Source organism: Lycium barbarum, unplaced genomic scaffold (genome assembly GCF_019175385.1).
Source record: "Lycium barbarum isolate Lr01 unplaced genomic scaffold, ASM1917538v2 unchr_scaffold_15, whole genome shotgun sequence".
Lineage (NCBI taxonomy): Eukaryota > Viridiplantae > Streptophyta > Magnoliopsida > Solanales > Solanaceae > Lycium > Lycium barbarum.
The window spans coordinates 22952-44743 of NW_026843462.1; the positions used below are offsets into that span (position 1 = coordinate 22952).

General features: G+C 35.1%; 1 long non-coding RNA gene across 1 annotated transcript; it reads left to right on the forward strand.

The window, feature by feature from the left end:
- The first annotated feature begins 409 nt into the window (after positions 1–409).
- LOC132625647 (uncharacterized) lies at positions 410–2828 on the forward strand. Its single transcript, XR_009576942.1, has 2 exons — positions 410–786; positions 2513–2828. It is a non-coding gene; the product is annotated as an uncharacterized LOC132625647 (long non-coding RNA).
- The last annotated feature ends 18964 nt before the right edge of the window (positions 2829–21792 follow it).

Genomic DNA, 21792 nt, shown 5'->3' on the forward strand with positions numbered 1-21792 from the left:
CGATCAGATAAATTGGATTGGAACAAAGGGAAGTATTAATTAATATTCTTGCATCCCAATTTAATTAGTTTTAGTTTTACTGAACACAAAGTTTAAGGAATAAAAAAGAAACTTTTGAATCATATGGTCCTAAAGATGTGTGTAATGTACTAAAAATGTTATTTGAATTTTGTGATTTAAAGATTACTAAAAAAAGAAAAAGACACTCTTTTTGGCACAGATCTAAGACACTTAAATTGGGACAGATGAAGTTCATATTTTCATTATATTAAATTATTTAATTAATATATTGAGTTAATTTAGTGCAAATATCTGATGATGCAGATAAATATTCACCTGAAATTGACCCCTCAGAGAAGGACGTACATTTCTATAGTTTCTAGAAAATACGAGCGTCCTCTTAGTTGAAATTCGCACCTGACTGTGATAGCCCTCTCGATACCTTATTGGAGCTTTGTAACTAGTAGCCGATTTCCCGTCGCGTCAGCCTTTTCCCAGTGTGCGGAGCCCACTAAGAGGAGTTACAGTTTGAAAATAGGGAACAGATTTTGAGAACACAAAAACGATACATACGTGTTACGATCATGAATGGACCGATCATGACATGTGACGGTCATCCCACCTTTCCCTTTACCTGGACCTTCGTTGAGGCTATAAATAGACACTCATGGTTCCTCCATAATACTCGTACAACATCGTCAAAGTTCCTTGAATTTTAATACTTTTCTTTCATCAATCTTATCAGAAAAAAAACATGTCTTGCTGTGGTGGATCTTGTGGGGGACCGTAAGTTTCTTTTTTTGTGGTTATTTTATGTATTTTCTTTTACTAATTTTTCTGTCATGCATTTGCATTTTTTTTGAATGATGCATGCATGGATGTCTTTTTTGTGAACGATTTGATTTTTGGGGTTACTAAGAAGTTTGTTCTCTGTTCTAGGGGATTTTCTTACAAGATTATATTTTGATTAGACTTTGGGGTTGATTTTGTTTTTGCCTTGTTCTTTTTGTGTGTGGTTGTAACGGTTCTTTTAGATATTTTTGGCTCGAATTGGGCTTAGAATGATTTATATAGATGACCCCAAATTATTAGCTAGTTTGTATTTTGGATTTCTTGCAAAATTTTGAATTGAGTGTCTTGTTGGAATGAATTTAGAATTTAGATTTTATTTTTGTTCTGCGTTTTTCCTCTCATCTATTGATAGTGACTTGTGGTTATCTTATCTTTTTTTACATTTTGTTGTATGGAACAAATTTTTGTTCTCGTTTTTTCCTTCCTGTTCTGGATGATCCATGCATGTAAGTCCTTGAAAGGTTGATAAATTTTTCTGGGGAATTTTCTTGCAAAGATTGAATTTTGATGAGAGATTATGTGTTTATGAACAAGTTTTTGGGTAATTTTCTAGAAAAAAAATTTATGCAGACTTTTGAGGGGTAAAAAAGCTTGTTTTGTTTTTTGTATGGTGTTTTTAGAGAATATTTTTTGACTGTTGGAGCTTAAATGGAGAAATATTTTTTCAAAAAAAAGAGTATTCTGCAAATCCGGATTATGAGTTTATGGAAATTCTATGTTTTTTCTTGAGTTTTGTGCTCACCCGATAGATAGAGGGATTTGTAAGAGGTTGATAATTAATAAGAGGTTGGAACTTTGTGTAAAATAAAAACTTGATTAATGATATGAAGACAGCTGTAGATGAACTCACAAATAGATTTGTAAGGATGTCGTCTTAGTTTAATCATTGTGTGATTATCTTTGTATCTCGGTTCCCTTTTCCTTTTTACGGATTAAATGGGGATTAACATGAAAATTTTAGTTTTTTTATTAAATAAGATCACAGTTATGAAAAATTTAGTATTTTATTAAATAAGATCACTGTTTTTGAGTGTAGAAGAAAATGGAGATCCTGTAATTTTATATATGTATTATTCACTTGGGAGTAGTGGCCCATGTTTAGTTTGATGTATTTCTTATCATAAAGCCTTTTTCTATGTTGAACATGGGAACTTCTCTAAGTAGATAATGTGATTGTAAGACTGTTGTGTCTTCATTTATTTATTTGCACTTAGAACGTGTAATTCTATTTTAATAAAATATTAACTCAGCCATGTTAATTTTAATTTGTTTCCATAAATGAACCGAAATACGAGAAAAATGACTCAATGATTAGAATCAGGCAGTATTTTTGCAAATCTATTTATTTGTTCATGCTGATTTTACTTTTTCAAATGTAACATATACTAATAAATAACTCAGACTCATGTCTATTTCTTGTTAATCAAGTTTCATTTTCTCTCTGGTTATTGACTTAGATGAGTTTAAATGGAGCAATATGGACAGTAACAGTTTTTATAATGGCGGAAAATTTTCTTTGAAAGATTGTGTTCTGATGGAAAATCATGCGGTTATTAGCAATTTTTTGCTTTTGGTTTTTTTTTTTTTTTTTTTTTTTTTTGGTGTGTGTGTGTGTGGGTGTTGACAAATTTCTATTTTTTTTTGTATTTGTGTTGTTAAGGGTGGTACCTACGACTCCGAAGCTGAGGGAAATGGGAGAATTCTGTGCTGAGAATGGCTGCAAATGTGGATCTGACTGCAAGTGTGACCCTTGCACTTGTTCTAAATGAACAAACTAAAGTTTAACAGAGCAGAGATCATGGTTAAATAACTAGTCTTAAATTGTCGAGTTTATAGTTTTGTGTCTTTTGAAACAGGGAAAGGCTATGTGTTTTTTCCCTGTAATAAGAAATAGTAATGTTTATAAGTAGTAGTAATGTGGTTTGTGTAAGCGAGCATCTCTGCATCTGGTAATGTTAACATATTAGTGTTTGGAAGTTTGTTGTTATTATTATTAGTATATGTTAACATATTAGTGTTTGGAAGTTTGAAAAGTAAGAAACTCAAAGAGCAGCTAATATCCTAAAAACTAAACCATGTTCGAAGAGGTCAAACGGTTTAGGCATTAACTGGTAAAAGTTTGCTACTAAAGCTATGCAAAGTAGCTATTCAACCACTTTATATGAGAACATTGATAACAAATATGGGACAAGCTTTGGCACTACATCATTGAAAAATTGTCTCGTGGTTGCAGCTTAATATGAATTGCTGCAGGACAACTATACTACTACCTTTCGGAGGGAAGAATATATGGAGGAGAACACTAGAACTAGCTTTGGCACATATATAATTTGAAAAACTGTCACACGCTTGTACCTTAATATGAGTCAGCTATATAGAATTGGATGAAGAATACACGAAGCAGACTGTAAAAACTGAGATATGGTTATTATAATGGTCAAGTACCATGCACTGCTGTATTAGAATCTGGGACAACCCTTTCAGAGAAAAGCTCAAACTTCTTTTCTTCTCTGTCCACCAGTATCAGCAAGGCCCCGAGCCTGCATTTGCAAATGAATGCAGAAACACAACTTAAAAAGATTTATCAATTAACTCCAATTCAGACATAATGAAAAACGTGATCAATTGTTCTGTTGTTCTTTCAAAAACAACAACAACAACATACCCAGTATATTCCCACAAGGTGGGGTCTGCGGAGGGTAGAGTGTACGCAAACCGTACACCTACCTTGGGAGGTAGGAAGACTGTTTCCGATAGACCCTCGGCTCAAGATAAGGTGCCAAGACAACAATAATAATAGGTAGTAATAGCAACATATAATAGGATAAATGACGTTAAAGAAAGAAAGCAACAAACAAGTTATATGAGAGATCTAGAAAAAAATAAGCGAGTGAACAAAGATAATAACACTCCTAATACAGGAAAGAAATCCTCGCGGCCCCCTACTAGCCCTCTACCCTGATACTTGACCTCCACCCCCTCCTATCACCGGCCAAGTCCTCGGTAAGCTGAAGTAGCGCCATATCCTGCCGAATCACCTCTCCCCAGGTCTTCTTTGGCCTACCCCTCCCTCTTTTCAGGCCCACCACTACCAGTCTCTCACACCTACTCACTACCACATCAACGCATCTCCGCTGCACATGGTCAAACCATCTCAACCTCCCTTCCCGCATCTTATCCACCACTGGGGCCACACCCATCTTATCCCGACTCACTTCATTCCGAATCCTATCTCTCCTGGTATGCCCGCACATCCATCTCAGCATCCACATCTTTGCTACCTTCATCTTCTGGACTGGGGCTTTCTTAACTGGCTAGCATTCCGTCCCATACAACATAGTCGGTCTAACCACCACTTTGTAGAACTTTCCCTTTAGTATAGGCGGCACATCTTTATCACACAACAACCCCGATGCGAGCTTGTATTTCATCCATCCTGCTCCAATACGATGTGTGACATCGCTATCAATCTCGCCATTCCCTTGGATGATCGACCCCAAGTACTTGAAACTTTCTTTCTTCGGGATGACCTAAGTATCTAGCTATATTGTTGTCGTCTTGAGCAAAAAAAGTATCCAACTTGTAGCATTCATTACGACATATTTGATCCCCGGGATAAGGTCGTGCTACTATACTAGTCCAAGTAATAAACATATTTGATCTTAGAGCATGTAAAACAATCGAGAAAATGCTTACCTAGTTTCATAATCTTTGAGATGAACTGTGACATCCTCAGGAGGCTCACATTCTGAGTTGACAACAGAGACACAAGAGATTGCTTTTCCATCTATCGAGTTAATTTCTCGAGGAAGAAAGGGGCGAACTCTAATAATAACTCCAACTTTTGTGACCAAAGCGGAATCTAACTGTTGTACTCTTCGAGGAGTTGAAAAGTTTTCTGTTTGACATGTTTTAAGACCATTCATTTGCATATTAATCCCAGGTACAACAGAACCTGTTTATTTAACAACAATAGTATAGTATATAACATTAGCATTTAAAACTATAGTCTTGTTCAACAAAGTACTTAATTTTTCAATAGACAACAGCCCAGATTAAAACTATCAGTTTAATGACATCAGAAATTGAGGATTTTTAACTATTTAATACCAAAAACTCCCTAATACTACAAAGAATTGAGCTCCATTAATATCAAAATTTTCCCTTCAATCAATATTGTACCAAATACCTAGCTTAGCATTCCATTTACATTAGGGTTTAAGTTCTATTCACTAACATTGTAATTCGAAACTAATTAGAGCCAAATGTTTGTACTAAGTGTGGATCAGTGACCCGAATTTTGTGACACTCTGTGTGTGATTTTTGATTGATAGATGAAAGGGACCGTTGAGATTAGTAAGTAGTTCAAATTGTGAAATGGGTGGTCTTGGGTTTCAAAGTTCTTTTGAATTAAAGTCTGTCTTGGGCCTCTGCCCTTGGAACTTGGTTTTGCGTGGCCCACCTCCTTGTAGGAATTGTATTTAATTTTTTTCCCTCGAATTGTTGGTCTTTAATTTTTGCCATTCGCTTAAAAACTCATGAATTCCGGGTTCAAATTCTGTTCAGTCAAAGATAAAAAAATTGTTCACAAGACAGAATTTTGGATTCAACCTCTACCTTAAGTTTGCCTTATGCAAACTCTACCTTAAGGGAGAGTTTTGCCTGCTTTAAGGTAGTGTTTTGCAAGAAAATTCTGTCTTGCGAATCCAAATTCTGCCTTGCGATTTTATTTAAATTTTTAACTGAGCAGAAGTTCGAATCCGGAACCCATGAGTTTTTAGGCGAAGGACAAAAATTAAAGATCAGTAATTTGAGGGGCAAAAATTAAAGACCACCCTCGAATAAGGGCAATCGTGCAAATTGCCCGTTGTATCCGTAGCCGATTTTACTACTTCCTCCGTCCATTTTTACTTGCCATGTATACTAAAAATAAATGTCTATTTTTACTTGTACAGGAAAACCAAGAGATAATTTATCATTTCATACCTATTTACCCTTATTATTAATTATTGAGTTGGAAACTCAAAGGAATTGTTAGTGACTGCACAACTTTTAAAGCATGTTTAATTGATTTCAACCAATAGATAACTTAATTATAAGCAGAGGTGATATAGTAAAATTATCATTATATTTATGGCTCCTTAAGGGGTTTGCCAAGTCAATACTCTCTCCGTCCCAAAATAAGTGTCACCTTAGTAAAAATCACGTCCATTAAGAAATCAATAAATATAATGTGAAGTTTAAATCAATAAATATAATGTGAAGTTTAAATCAATAAATATAATGTGAAGTTTACTAAACTATCCCTATTTATTACTAGATATTTTTTAGAATTGAGCAATATTAAAGAGGACTACTTCTTTAATGCTAAGGGCATGGTTGGAAATATCTGTCAAATTTTGTCTTGAATTTCTAAGGTGACACTTATTTTGGTCTTTTTTTTTTACTCATGTGATACTTATTTTGGGACGGACGGAGCGATTATTTAAGTTACATTCAATTTTTTAAGTGCATATTTTATCATAGTATCCATTACTATTAGTATTTCAAAAAGTCCAGGGAAATAATTTGGAGAATGAATAGTTAATGTTAAGGATATGTTAAAGTAAATAAGTAAAGTGAAATTTATATTTAATAATAGTGAACAAATAAAAATGAACTTGCAGTTAGAGTTGATAAATTTTATACAAAAGCTTTGTATACTCCTCTAAATAGCAAAATCAGATACTAAACCGTACTCGCATAATAGTTTTACTATGGGTGAGGTACAACCAACAAAATGTGTGTGAGGCTCCATTAATATTTTGGCACTTGGACTGCGGGCCCCTTCTCTACTTTTGCAAATGAAACCAATTGAAAAAAAGTAAAAACAAAAAGAAAACACAGATCACATCTAAATCAAGTAAAGTAAATTTCACCCAAAGAAAAAATACACCATTGCTAGTGCACTCTCAAGAGATATCCAAAAGTCATGTAATTGCTAGTGCACTCTCAAGAGATATCCAAAAGTCAAGTAAAGTTACAGGAAACACTCTTCCAAATGTATAAATCTATGAACTTATTTCTTCTCTTTTTTTCTCTTCAAATAAATTGTATTTGTGCAATCACATTCTCTTACCAAAGTTTCAAATAAGAAAATGAAGAGCTGAACCTTATTTTGGTGCATATATACCATCAGGATAAAATATTTTATACACAACTTGAAAGCAAAATGTTGCTTATTTTTGTACAAAATCATCTAATGCTCACTGATGTGGAGCACCTTTGTACATTCTTTTTCATATTTTTTTTTGGTCCACACCTTTGTATGTCATTTATTATTGTCACGCAGGACCTTCATAATTTGTTGGGAAGATCCTGCAATGTAAAAACATTACTTATTATAAAATAGAAATAAGACCAACTCCAAATAATGATCCAAAAAAATGACATTCAAAACTACTGGAGAATCACATATTCAAATATATTTTAAGTAGAGTCTTTATAACATCACAAAAAGTATATATTGATTTTTTTATATACTAGTAACTTTTGGCAATAGGTAGTCTTTAATGTACAATTTTTTTCTTGTGCAGATTGTGGTTCAAATAAAAAAAAATGGAGGATGCACATGTTGATAAAGGGCCTTCTGATCAAGAAGGTAATATATTTCACTTATATGAGATTCTCTTAATTCAAGTATGGAGGTCCTATATTAACTAGATTTTATTAATATGTTAGCTGTTCCTTGAGTTTCGATACTTATAATCAAAATATTATTGTTGTAGATTCCAATGTTAACGATCAAGAGATATTCCACAAGAGCGCATAGTATTTATAACATTAACAAGAACTTTGTCTTTGAGATTGGCATGAAATTTCCTTCTGAAGAGGAAGCATACAATGCCTATAATTCATATGTCGTGGCAAAAGGTTTTGGTATCTGAAAAGGAGCAAAGACTTATAATAGAAATAAGGAGATGACAAGGTGTTTGTTTCTTTGGCAGGAGAAGATCCAAGTAATTGAGCTGGATTTAGACAGAAAAAATCAAGATCTGAAACTAATTTTTTATTCCTTTTTTGCAACAGATAACTTTTTATTTTAGTATCAGCAAGGATGACAACCAAAATTGAACACCAATCTTCAAAGAAATTGCATGTATAATTTACCATGGCTGGACATGTAGTTTTAATTTTTGAAAAAATTGGTTGGAACAGTATTTGCCATTGTTTAGTTGAGAAGGAAGAAGATGGAACATTGAGCTGAAAAAGAAGAGTCACTTATTTTTCTCTTTGGAATGAACGAGCATTAAAGAGTATGTGAACCCCTCAATTTAATATATTTTTATTTCACACAATTCTGTTGGGACCATGTCACTATTACACGGATAAATATATTTCTCTCTCTTCTTGATTCTATTCTTAGAGCCCGTTTGGATTGACTTACAGCTTAAAGTTGTTTGCAGCTTATAAGCTGAAAAAAATAAGTTGGGGTAGTCCAATTTATTTTTTTTGGCTTATAAGCTGTTTTTAGCTTATAAGCTGTTTTAGATAAACTAAGTCAAATGAGTTCAATTATTTTTTTGAGCTTATTTTAAGCATAAAATGACTTTAAGCTGGCCAGCCAAACACTCAAAAAAGCTGAAAACAACTTATAAGTCAATCCAAACGGGCTCTTAGCCTTAAAGTAGAGAAGAGGCCCACAGTCCACTTACCACTTAACGAGGCCCTCACACAAGTATACATGGCATATCTCACAAATAATAAAACTTTTCCGTACTCGCATACTGACAATTGAATGAAATTTAACATTCTGAACTTTCTAGTTTTGTCATGACTGATGTTAATGACTTTTTCTTTCACTACAATTAAATTGTCTGTTATTGTGACAAATATTAATGTAGCTTTTGGCTTTATATTGATTGGACAGTTAATTCTTGTTGCTGACTCTTTTATATGAAGAAAAACAATCAATATATCAACGAAGAATAAATTCGAAAGGAAAAATATTATTGTAAATAATATTGCGATTAACATTAATGTAAATTCTAACATCAGATATTTAAGTTTGAAGAACCTTGTTTATATTATTCCTTATTATTTAATGCAAATAATAAAACTTGTAACTCTCCTCAATCAATCTGTGTAATCTCTAAATCGTAAGTATATGCGAAGTGGAAGAATTAAGTTACTTCTTCATAAATGGTTCACATTCATTCAAATGACGGTTTTCTGAATTTGTAACTTCGTCGAAGAAAAGATATTAGCTTTTCAGAAGACTTGAATTTACTTGCCTTTATGACAATTTTGTCAATAAAGCAAGTATAATGTTTTATTCTGTTAACCTTATTTGGGAAGTTACATCTTTCTGATGGCTGAAAACGTAGATGATATGCCTATCTAAGGAGCGTCATTTATGAACTAAACATATTCCAATTCTCATTATCTCAAATACTCTATCCTTCATTGACTTCCTTTCTTCGTGAATTTCTGGCAATTATTTTGTGCAACTCAAACAGGAGTGCTGTGGAACTTTGGGGGGTGACCGGCCTTAATAATTTACATTGGAGTCGGGCCGAATCGCTTTCAAGGCAATGGATTGCCACGACACAGCGATTTAATTTGATAAGTTGATTCTATCCTTTTGTTCATTTTCTGATTGATATTGTTAATATTTCCAACAATTTGAAAGCGATTTATTTTATACAATACTCCCTCTGTTTCAATTTATGTGAACCTATTTCCTTTTTAGTCCTTGCCAAAATGAATGACCTCTTTCCTGATTTGAAAATAAATTCACTTTATGAAATGATTTACCGCCACACAAAATATTCAAGGCTTATTTTGAACCACAAGTTTCAAAAGTCTTCACTCTTTCTTAAATGTCGTGTCCAGTCAAATGAGTTAACATAAATTGAAACAGAAGGAGTATTAATTAGTAACATATGGAAAGGTAAAATAATTTTATACATATTTTAGTGATGAAAGGTAAAGTACTTTTATTTCCTCTCTAAGAATGTGGTCATGAAAAAAAAACGTATGGATTAATTCCTTATGATAGATGCCTTAATTTAAAATGTTTGAAATTGAGAAATGTTTGTCCATCATAAACAATTAATAAGAAAAAGGAAATAACGTACAGAAGAATACATGGTGAAACTTCATAAAGTGTCATTAACTCAAATATTAAGTGTTTGGAGTTATGGACATGAAAAATGAGAGTTATGATTGTCAATTGTTATTAAGGCTAGATGTTAAAAGGTGTGAGTTATGGAGGTCCTTTTAAAGAGATATGATTTACGTCTTAACTTTGAGTTAATTGGAAACCATTCCTATTTTGCAGTATCCCTTAAATTGTGTGAGCATAGTTTCAGAAAAATTAATAAATGAATAGTGAATTAATGCCAAAGTTAGATGATGAATCTTGCACTTGGTATACATGAAGAAAACCGAGACAACAATAATTTTTTTGGGAATGGAATTGTCATAGTTTAATTGGAAGATAAAGACAACTAAAAAATGCAAGAAAAGAAAGTGACAAAAATTGGGTTCTACTTTCTTAGAACTCCACTCCTATTTATTATGAATCTACTCGTGTGTTTCTTACGAAATATTGGTGATATAAATGTTAGGGTAGATGATTCATGTTGTGATGATCTTTAAATGCGTACCATATGTGATATGCTTATGGTGATTTGCAATTTCATTATATCTTAACGTGAATTTGTTGCATAAAAGATCACGTGGAGTTTAACTACAAGTTATGTAATGATTTGAAATATTTAAATTGGAAGGATCATATCAATACTTGATCGGTGTTCTATAATTTTTTGACCATGTGAATAAATAGTATTAACATTTAAATATTATCCTAAGGTTGGTGAACCTTTATAATAATTTTGATGCCTCTTGTAAAGTATGTTTGATAAATGAAAATGTGAGTTTGTCTAGATGTCGTCTCTTCCAAAAGAAAAGATATGAATATTTATAGACAAGAACAACCATCCCTTCAAATGGCTAGCGTAAAATGCTCCAACGTATTACAATCAAGAGATTAAAGAATATGAGAAAATAAAGAGGTTGATGTCTATCTGTTACAAACCATATTCTCAACATTTTTTAACAGTCATTCAAGGCTATTCATCAATGGGCAGTGGCCATTTGAGTACAAGAACTCAAAGTCTATTAATGGCTAGTTAAATGTGGTTTGTTACAAATACTAATAAAGGGTCTATTATAATATTATAACAATGGCTATTAACCATGGTTGTTAAAGGATAAAGAATGTGTTAGTAAACAATGAGTTTGTTGTTGATACATCTGACACCTGTGTTTATTCTAGGATGGTATGATCAGATTGTGTGATTATATGTTTGTATGTGGATGACATGTTAGTATTTGGCACTATGTGTCAATTTTGTTAATGAAACAAAGAACTTTTTATCTTCTTAATTTGAAATGAAAGACTTAGGAGAAGCAGATGTAGTTTTAGGAAAAAAGAAAAACTGCTAACAACTTCTCATTATGTCAGTCTCATTGTATTGAGAAAACGTGGAAAAAGTTTGATTGTTTTGATGTAGTTCCTACGTGGATTCCCTATAATTCTAGCATACACTAAGAAAGAATAAAGTTTCTAGTGTTTCTCATATTGAATATGCTAAAGTAATTTGTAGTGTTATTTTTCGCATCAATGAAAAAAGGAGACACATATTCGCATCAGACATGGTGCAGTGAAACAGTTGTTGAAACATGGTGTTACTCTCTTGAATATGTAAGGTCCAAAAGAAATTTGACAGATCCTTAAACCAAGGGTTTAGTACGGAAAATAATTCTTATAACGTCGAGGAGGATAGGGCTAAATCCCATGGACTGAGGTAATATGGTGGATACCCATTTTTGGTCAAACGAAGCCATATAGGCCGTCAATATGGACTACAAATCCTATCCCTGTGGCGTGTGGTAGTGATTTATAAGGTTGAGTTTTACTCATAATTCATTGCCCGTTGTGGTGGTGCTTTTGAGACGCAGTTGATGGATTTACTTGAGTTTTACTCTTAATGTTTCCATAACCCATTGTGGTGGTGCTATTGAGAAGCACTGAATGGATTCACCGCTTGATATGAGAAAGGTTGGGCTTATTTTGCTCTTAATGATTTCATGGCCTTATGGTAGTCTATGTTGAAGATAGACTTGATGGAATCACCTACGTAAGTGTAAAGGTTTTGGCCGCCTTTTATGAAAAACTTGGGCTTTTTTTCTAGAGCATTCATGAGACCCGAGGTTTGGTGCATGGCAGGGAGCATGTGCTAATAATATTCTTCATTTTGAGATTGGATAAAAGTCTCCACAACCTCGCTTTCTTTCAGCGATGGTCTTACCCTAGCAGCCTGCTCCCGCCACCTAATGGCAAATTCCTTTGAAATTTTCTGTAGAATTTTTCTTCAAGTTGATCAGGGACTTCTAGTTAGGGACTAAGTCTATATTGTATTGAAATTGCTGCACAAATTGTTTGGCCATGTCATCCCAAATATGTCACTTAGTGAAGTCTTGATCAATGAACCATTCTGAGGCTAAACCCGTTAAACTCTCACTGAAGTAGGCCATAAGCAACTCTTGCTTACCCCCAGCTCCTCTCAATAGAAATAGCTCTTCAAGTGGGCCACAGGATCACCATGTCCATCGTATTTGTGAAACTTTGGGACCTTGAAATCAGTAGGAAAATGGACATTAGGGAACATGCATAGGTCTTTGTACGAAACACTTCTATGACCTCCAAGACCTTGTAAGTTCTTCATAGATCTTTCTAAACTTTTCATTTTCCTAAACATCTCCTCATGCTCATCTGTCTTGACATGATTTTCAAGTTCAAATGGGTGCTTGAGCTAAGGGGTGTAGCAATATGAATCAGGCACCATAAGTGTCGGTTCAGGGGCATAATACTGGTTTTAAGAATATTGAACATATGTACACAGGTAGATCCAGGAATCACAATTGGTGGATGAGTTGCAAAAGTAGAGTTAGTGGTTAAAGGGGCTAAAAAGGCAAGAATAGCGGGTGGTGCAGGACATGCAGTGGTTTTGGCTTGTTGGGTAGTGAAATAGGTTTCAGAGCTGCTATGATAGTTGTGGTAAGGGATGACAATCTGGTGGGTGTGGTAGCAAAGTGTCAGTGGAAGTGGAAAATAGCGGAAGGGGATGCCCGCTAGACCATGCCTGATGCATTTCAATCATTTGTTGTTTCAACCGTTGAACCTCATTATTTGACCTCAAATCTTTTTCCACGGGTTTCTTTGACGGGTGAATGATGGTAGTGTAACGTCCCTCTCAGTCGTTATGGAAAATCTAAGATCACCCTACCAAATAGAAACCCAAATGTAGAAGTCTAAGAACTAAAAATTAACTTGACTTGTTTGTGATTATTGTTTGGTTGTGTTGAGTCCATTTGGGGGGTGATGTAGGAAATTAGACCTCCGTTGGGGATCCGAGGCTGCGGGTGAGTCCGTATGGTGTTTTTACATTAATGTGCATGTTTTCTTTCTGTTTGTGAGGCCTCAGAAGAAGTGTAGTGTGGTAGAGTGAAAACTGTGAAAATTAGCGAGCTCACTGGTCCAGTGGCACCGTTGAAGCGGTATATCTCTCGCCGCCGCGGTCAGATGGGAAATGGGGATATCCACTATGGTGGACACTGGACCGTTGTAGCGGTTCAGCTATGGCGGGTCCGTGCTCGCCACAGCGGAAGGTAGTATTAGTGGAGGTCCGCTACAGCGGGCACTTGCCCGCTATAGCGAGACCATTGCAGTGACAGAATGACAGCCGCAGCGGTCGACGGGGACAGAATCCCAATTTTTAAACACTTAGTTCCGAATTCTTTATTCATAAAACTCCAAAACCCCAAGGAGCACCTAGGGCGAAATTCTAAGGCCAGGACAAGAATATTCTTGAGTGGTAAGTCTCAACCATTCCTTCTTTCATTACTCTTTCATCTATAAGATTATCATCATTCTAATGGGTCTACAATGGTGAATTGGGAATAGTAACCCTAGAACTTAATAGACCTTTAATAGACTGTGGGTTATGAATATCATTGTGTGATTATCATCTAAAGGCTTGGGTTATCACTTTCTAATCAAGAATTGAACCGTTAGAGACATGAACTAAGTGAATTGAGGCTTAGGGTTTCATAAAGATGGTAGCTTGACCATAGAAACTGCTTGTAAGAGGTAATTTGATGAATAACCTTATGAATTGATAGTTTATGATTGCTAAGACCAATTTAGGATGATTTACACCTAGTAAGCATTCACCCATTAGAAAGGGGTAAAGTGGAAGGGTGTTCATTGTATTGATATTGTTGACTAGAGTATTTGTGACTTATTTAGCATCTTAATTGCTAGACTTTGAGCGTTCCGAGGCATTACGGAAAGGAAAGGCTATAACGGAGTAATTCGCATTGTTCTAGCTCTACAGTTGAGGTAGGTTACAGTCTACTTGAGTTAGAATTTGATTAGTTGATTGAGTGATAATGTGGGCTTAATGCCATTATTCGGTGTGTTGTGATCTACATTTTGATGACAAATGTGGTGAGAAGTTAATATGATCTTCTTGATGAAATTGAGATACTGGTTGATAACTGATCATTGAGACTGATGTATATACATATATATATATATATATAGGCACATTTGACCGGGGGTGAGAATGTGACCTAGATATGAAAAGGCACATTTGACTGGGGGTGAGGATGTGACCTAGATATGAAAAGGCACATTGACAGGTGTAGAGGATGTGACCTGGATTATAGGCTCGTGGTCCGAGGTATGTTCTAGAACGAGTGGTACATGGACACCATGGGTCCCCTGCAGATCATGGCTATTGGGCAAAGACACCAATTAACATGTATGTACATGCGTGATTAGTAGCGGAGTAAGTGAGGGTGTTGTTGGGAGGTTTATTCCGTTGTTTGTTTCCGTTGACTCGAATGTTAATATCATTGGTTGACCTAATTGTTAATATCATTGATTTACTTGGTGTTGGCTATCTGATTATATGTTGTTGGCTGGTCTATCAATTTTATTGATTTTGTGATTCATGCATGATATTAATCTTAGTCGACCTATGATATCTACTGGTACATATTTTTGTACTGATACTACCATGCTGCATTCTTTTGAGTGCATATTGTAATCCAAAGACTACTACCCAACCTCACATGTAGCGTTGAGGCCCTTTGCTAATATATTGAGGGTGAGCTTTTATCCATGCTGGACCGCTCGCAGATCTTCCTTTATCTAATGTATATCTTCATTCCAGACATTGATGTTCATTTACTTAAGACAATATGAACTCCTTTCACATGTTTTGGATTAAAATCCTTGTACGGTGACTTTCGAATTTTGGGATTGTAATAGTTAGGACTTCCACATTCACATTATGGTTTTATGGCATGACTACTTTTGATTAATCTTGTTTTTAATTTGTTATGAATTGGCTAAAAAAAATGGACTTTGAATGAGTAGATGGTTAAGCGTATTGGTTCGCCCACTAGGAGTTAGTGTGGGTGCCATTCATGGCAGGGTTGGGTCGTGACAAGTAGTGTCTGATTCTTTGCTGGTCATGACTACTTTCCCTTTGACCCGGTATTATCTAGATGACTCACCAAAATGCCAAAAACCGACCACTCTCTTTAATAAATCATAAATAAAAAATAAGGTGTCAATGTTAGAGCATTAAAAGTACGATATCACATTGTATGCAGTGCACCTAGTCACAATTATAGTTCTAGAATGACTTCGAGCGCAGAAGGTCATTTAGGCATCATCCCAATTTCCACCGCTTTGGCCTTTCCTTCCTCCTTTCATTTTTCTTTTCGTTGCCATGACTCACTCTTTTCTTTTCCCATTCTTTCCTCTCTTTTCAACTATCTTTCTCTTCTCTCTTCCCTTTTTTTTTTTCAACTCTTTCACTATTTTTTTTTTGGATTTTTTTTTTTAAAATAATCCGATTGAACCTGACTTGGGTTGCCTACATATCATGTTAAACATGAGTCAGATCTTTGGGTAATTCAGAAAGTTTTGACATAAAGTAATCTATAAAATTGTTTTGAATTTTGAAATAAACAAGACTTAAAAGATATTTTTTGGATTTTTGAATTTCCTAACAAATGAATCCTAAAGGACAAGTCAAAGAAAATATTTTTGGTTTTCTAAGTTTGAAATTCTTACCGAAGGAACCTATAAACTACCGAAAGGATAAATCTTTTTATGTGGTTTTTTCTATTTTTCCCTTTTTTCTTTTGGATTTCTTGAATCAAAAATAAAAACTCTTTTTTTTTATATTTTTTTATTTTGAATAAGGATCAAAACTCTTTTCCTTGTTTTAATAAGGATCACCGAACCCGAGGAGGGTTGCCTACGTATCGTCGCCCCGAGGGACGGAAATCAGGTGTGCGTAGTTCGTCCCGATTAGACTATTAAAGACACTTTGAAAAATTGACATCCGACTCGAAAAGAACAACTATTTTCTATTTCTCTCATTCTTTTTTTTTTCCTTTTTCAAAAACATGGAATATAATAAAAATAAAAATCTTTTGGGATTTTTAACTAAGACATGTACTAAAGAGACTAAAACCAAACCAAACATTTTTTTTAAGCAATAACGAAAGTAAAATCTTTTAGGAATTTTATTTTTAAACAAAATGCATAGGAATAATTTTTTTTCCTAATAAATGAAAGAAAGGGAAAAATCTTTTTTTTTCTTTTATATTGACGCTAAAACTCCTAAAGCTACGAAATTGTTTTTCAACACCAACTTACTACTTTCAAGTCTTCTCATTTTCTCATCATTTTCATTTTCAAACACACTTCACCAAATCAATTCGTCAATGAGCCTTTTACCATCAATATGAACAAGTACCACATAGGAATAATTAATGCCTTTTTGGGCCTGCGGGCCCAGTTTGACATCATTTTCGGGCAAGTCTCCTACAAAGGAACACGATACCAAGGATCGAGTCCGGCTAGGTCCAAATGACATGATACACATAAGAGTGTCCTAAAGGCTGACCTAGGTTAGGGCTTATTAACAAGGTTGTTCGAGGAGGCACGTGGTCGATAGCGGCTGCTTTGCTTTGCGCCTACTCTATGCTTGAAATGCCCCCTCCTTAAAAATTTGGATGACTCTCGAAAAGGTCGTGTACGCTTACAATGTACTCTGAAACTTGTTGCAGAAAGAATTGGGAGTTTATGCAAATGATGTCAGATATAAAAGCGGTAACAGGTAATGAAACGCGATAAACCAATACACTCAGGAAAGTAGCAAATAACGCAAAACGATTAAGCAAACAAAATGTTCACCCAAGAGTTTCTAACTAAGCCAATACGAGTCATTTTTTGAAAGCTCGAATTCTAAAAATCCCTAGCAAAATCGCCATAGCTGTCGCACCCCTTTTTTCCCACAAAAAATGATTTATTATGTTAAGTTCAAAAAGAGTTTTCAAATCGGAAGTGACGAAAAAAATGTGTTTCGAAAAAGGATTTTAGTTAGAGAAAAAGAGTCACCACTCGGCATCTGATTTTGGTGTGCCAAGTCACCGTAAAATTAACATCCCTTTCAAATACAAGTTTGACTCTAAAATACTGATCATGCGACAGAGATTCTGGTTAAGGAATTCTATTGACCGAGGGGAAGGTGTGAGACATCCCTCGAGTCCCGCGATTTTAGCACGGTCGCTTTAATTAATTCGTACTGGCTTAAATAGAAACTCAATCAAGCGAACTCACATAAAACAAACAATCACACACACGAGAAGAGCTCAAAAAATAAAGTCTAAATTATTACAACCCGAAATAAAAGAAAAATGCGAGAAAATAAACCTATACTACACTAGGCTAAACTATACTAAGCTGTCCCCGACATCCCGGGGTCTTCTCCATGAATGGCCTCCATTTTTTACATTAAATTTTCTTCCGGGACATCTCACCCGGGAAATGAATACATGAAATTTGGCAAATGATTGAAAATTCAAGCAATTAAACGGCCTAAATTTGCCTACCGATACCTTAAATCCAATAGAACAAATATGTTAAGCCCAAACCAAATTTCTTTCTTTTTAGATCAAAAATCCAAACACTACTGATTCAATTTTTAACCGAACAAACATGGGCCCATATCTTAATTTTTTCAAGAACCCGCCCTTTTGACCGTATAGAATCTTAATCAGTTAATTAATACTAACATATCCAATTCATCAACATACCAAAAAATAATATATCATCATAAAATCGAAATCAATTAGAACGAAATGAAATGAGGAAATGAAGAATTGGACCTTAAACGATGATTCTATAATTTCCGGAAGTTCCGCTAACCAACAGTTTGTACAACAATCAAATATATTCCACTAGACTGGAACCTTTGACCAGAATCCGACGACCTCGACAAAATTAAATCGAAAGAAATAATGGTTTCTCGGTGTTTGTGACGGTGGACAAAGGGGGTTTTGGGACGGTGGTTTTACGGTGCAGGGTGGTGGTTTAGAGGTCTGTTTGGCCGCTGTTTTTTTACTGGGGTTTTTCTGGTGGTTAGCAAGGTGGCGGGGGTGGTTTAAGGGTCTGTTTGGCGTACAGGTGATGACAGGGTTTAAGGCGGAGATGTGGGAGCCAAAATTGATAACGTTCAAATTCACTCCTCAAAGAGAAAATCCACTCCTCAAAGAGAAAGTGTACACGATCGAGACAATATAGTTTACCCAACTATGAGTTGTGGTCGATCCCACAGGAAAAAATATACTAGGCGATTTAAATAAGTAAGGAACTATCACTTTCTACGCTAAGCCAAACACTTTTTCAATATTGATATTTTGGTTTAACAACTAACAAAGATAAACTAATCTAGAAAGCAAGTAAAGTGATCAATGACCACACGTATGGATACAAAGGAAATTACGCTAGAGTAACGATCCAATGTATTTCACGATTTTATAACTAAGAGTGAGTTTATGCTAATTAGATAATGATCTCTAAAATCTCATCAAAAGTCTCTCGACCAAATCAATGAATTTCACTCTAAACTTTCTCAAGCCTTAGAGTGTGATATTAAGCACAATCAATATAATCTCAAGTAATTTTCCTATCTCTAGCTCAATTTATTAGATGGGTTTTAAAGCCCCAAATTCTTGTTAATTAATCTTTCCCAACCTCAATCTTCCTCTCTCGAGCTCAAATCGAAGTAAATGGGCGGGTCTTAGGGTTAGCTAATCCCTTAAGAAACATTAAAGAACAAGATTAATTAAAACAACATTAACTCACTTCATTAACAATAAAAGTCATTCAATGCATAAGCAAAACAAGAGTTTCATCAACACTTTAATCATATGATATTTCCATAAACAATATTCAAGTGAAGAAAATAAATAATACACACTTAGATATTCATTACAAAGCAAGAAATCAAAGAACTGGAAAAAAGTTTAAGAAAATTATCAACCCAATCTTCAAACAATCCCCAAGTGTGGTGTAAAACCCTAGCTCCCAAGCTTGTGTAAAAATGGCCAAAGATGAAAATATTTTACCCCAACCTTCACTATAATTCCCAAATTTCCCAAATAAAAAAATGACAGAAACAGCCCCTAACTTTCAGTTTTTGCAAATTTGATCCGAAATTGCATTTTCAGCCACTTTTTCTGTTTTCTTCAATTTGGCCTCTTTTGACTTGTTTTCACTTGTTATCTCTCCCGATCACTTGTAAATCACATAAACCTGTAAAATAGAAGTAAATAACATTAAATGCACTACTTTATCAATCAAACATAGCAAAATTCTAACATTAAAGAAGAGATAAATTGGTAAAATGCCAACTTATCAGTGACGAATGTCGATTGAAGATGATGATGATGATGATGATGATGATTTTTTTTGTTGTCGGGTCCTGATAATTCATGGATTTTAGGGATTTTTACATCCACTACTTATACTTTTTGAGTAGTCTTTTCAAGTGTTTGCTCGTGTTTTTGTGTGTTTTCATGTGTTTACAGATTTTGTGAGTCGAGGACAAAAGAAGGACAAAATGGAACAAAAAGAGAAAAGAGCATAAAGTTGCGGCAAATATGATGCACGACAAGTTGGACTTGCGGCCGCATCTTTTGCCCAGAGAAATGACAGTAAGTTGAACAAAGTACCTCAACTTGCGATGAGAATGCGGCACCGCAACTTCGAGATGCAGCCGCATTTTAGAGGCCCGAACATCCAGTGAGTCAAGCTACATGCATGAATATGCGAAGCAGTTAGTTTGCGGCCGCATTTTCAGAAAGATTGAGAAGGGATGCTGAGTGTTTTGCGGTCGCAAACTCATGTTGCGACCGCAAACTTGGGTCGCAAGTGATCAATTCGTTCGAAATTTGACTTTTTGTCCTCCCTGTATAAGTACTTGTACCTAGTGCTCTGTGCACATTATTGAATATTCCTCACTTTTCAGTTTTATTGTCTTTTAGCACTAAAGAGAGCATTGAATACTATTATTGTGTGAAGCTTTTAGAGAAGATTCTTCACCTTTTGTCATCTTCTTCTTTAACATTATAGTAAGTTTCCATGAATATTCTTTTTGCTACTGCTCTTTATTTAATGAGTATGAGTAGCTAAATCATTTAGCTAAGATTGTGGGACCAAATGTGTTAATTATGTGATTGGATTTTTGCATTCAACTTCCATTTATGTGTTATGATGTTTTTTCTATTTACTCTTCGTTCTTTAATGTCATTTAATGGTGTACAAAATTATTTGTACCTATTTACTTTTCCTTTGCTTGAGAAAGAAAGGGGAAGCTAGAAAAAGAGTCAATAATAAGAATTTGAGGCTTCTAAACCTTATCTAATAACTTAAGTTAGAGATAGGAAAGTTACTTGACATAAAATGGGTGTTCATTTATATTCTACATCCAAAGCTTAAGAAAGCTTAGTGATGACATTTATCACCTTGGTTGAGAAACTTTTGATAAACTTGTGAATCCCATATGTAATTGCATCTACACATATAAAGGAGTTGGATTAATACCCAGTTGCATTACTTTCTATTGGAACCACAACCTTAGTGCCTTTAGTAATTGTTAATCAAAAATCAACCCTTCTCTTACCAATAATCATGACAACTATTAAAACCAAACTTTATGTATATTCTCGTCTCTAGAAATACAGACTATTAGTCAAGCGTTACACTTAACGAGTTTATTTCTTTATTGTATTCTCAGATGGGCAATTGAAGGGGTGAAGGAGCGTTATGACAATAAACGCTCCTTCAACATTGAGAAACGTATCAGTCTTACTGGGCTCAAAGAGTCATTTCCTAGGATCATGGAGCGACTGCACAAACGAAACTGGATGGTGATCACTAAAGAGCCCGGGAAGTTTGTCTCCTAAATCGTCAAAGAGTTCTATGCTAGTCTGGGTGTGCAAATGGGCAAGAAGAAGAAAGTTGTGGTGGGTTGTACGGTTAGAGGAGAGGCTTTGCCCTTGTTCCACGAGGGAACCAACATCGAGGATTTTGGGACCAAGGGCACACCTCATAGTGAGTATGAGGACATAATTCAGCCAAATGTGGCTGAAACCAAACGAGCTTGGTTGGAAGAGGTCATAACGGCTCCAGGCACTACTTCTCCGTGGATTAAGCCCAAGACTGATATTGTAAAGGTGACTCTGAACATTGAAGCTAAATTTTGGATATCCTTCATCAGCTCCCGATTCTAGCCATCACATAATGAGATACTAGTGGGGATTCGCAAAGCCATTCTCATCGCGTGCATCATGACTGGGGTACATATTAATGTGGGTCGCATTATGTATCCCCATATTATTGATAGAGCATGGCAGACTTCTCGGTCCATAGCTTTCCCGTGCTTGATTACTGCTTTATGCAGAAGGCACAATGTGTTTGTGTTTAAGAGGTTAATTGAGAATGTGCCTCAGTTGGGGTCG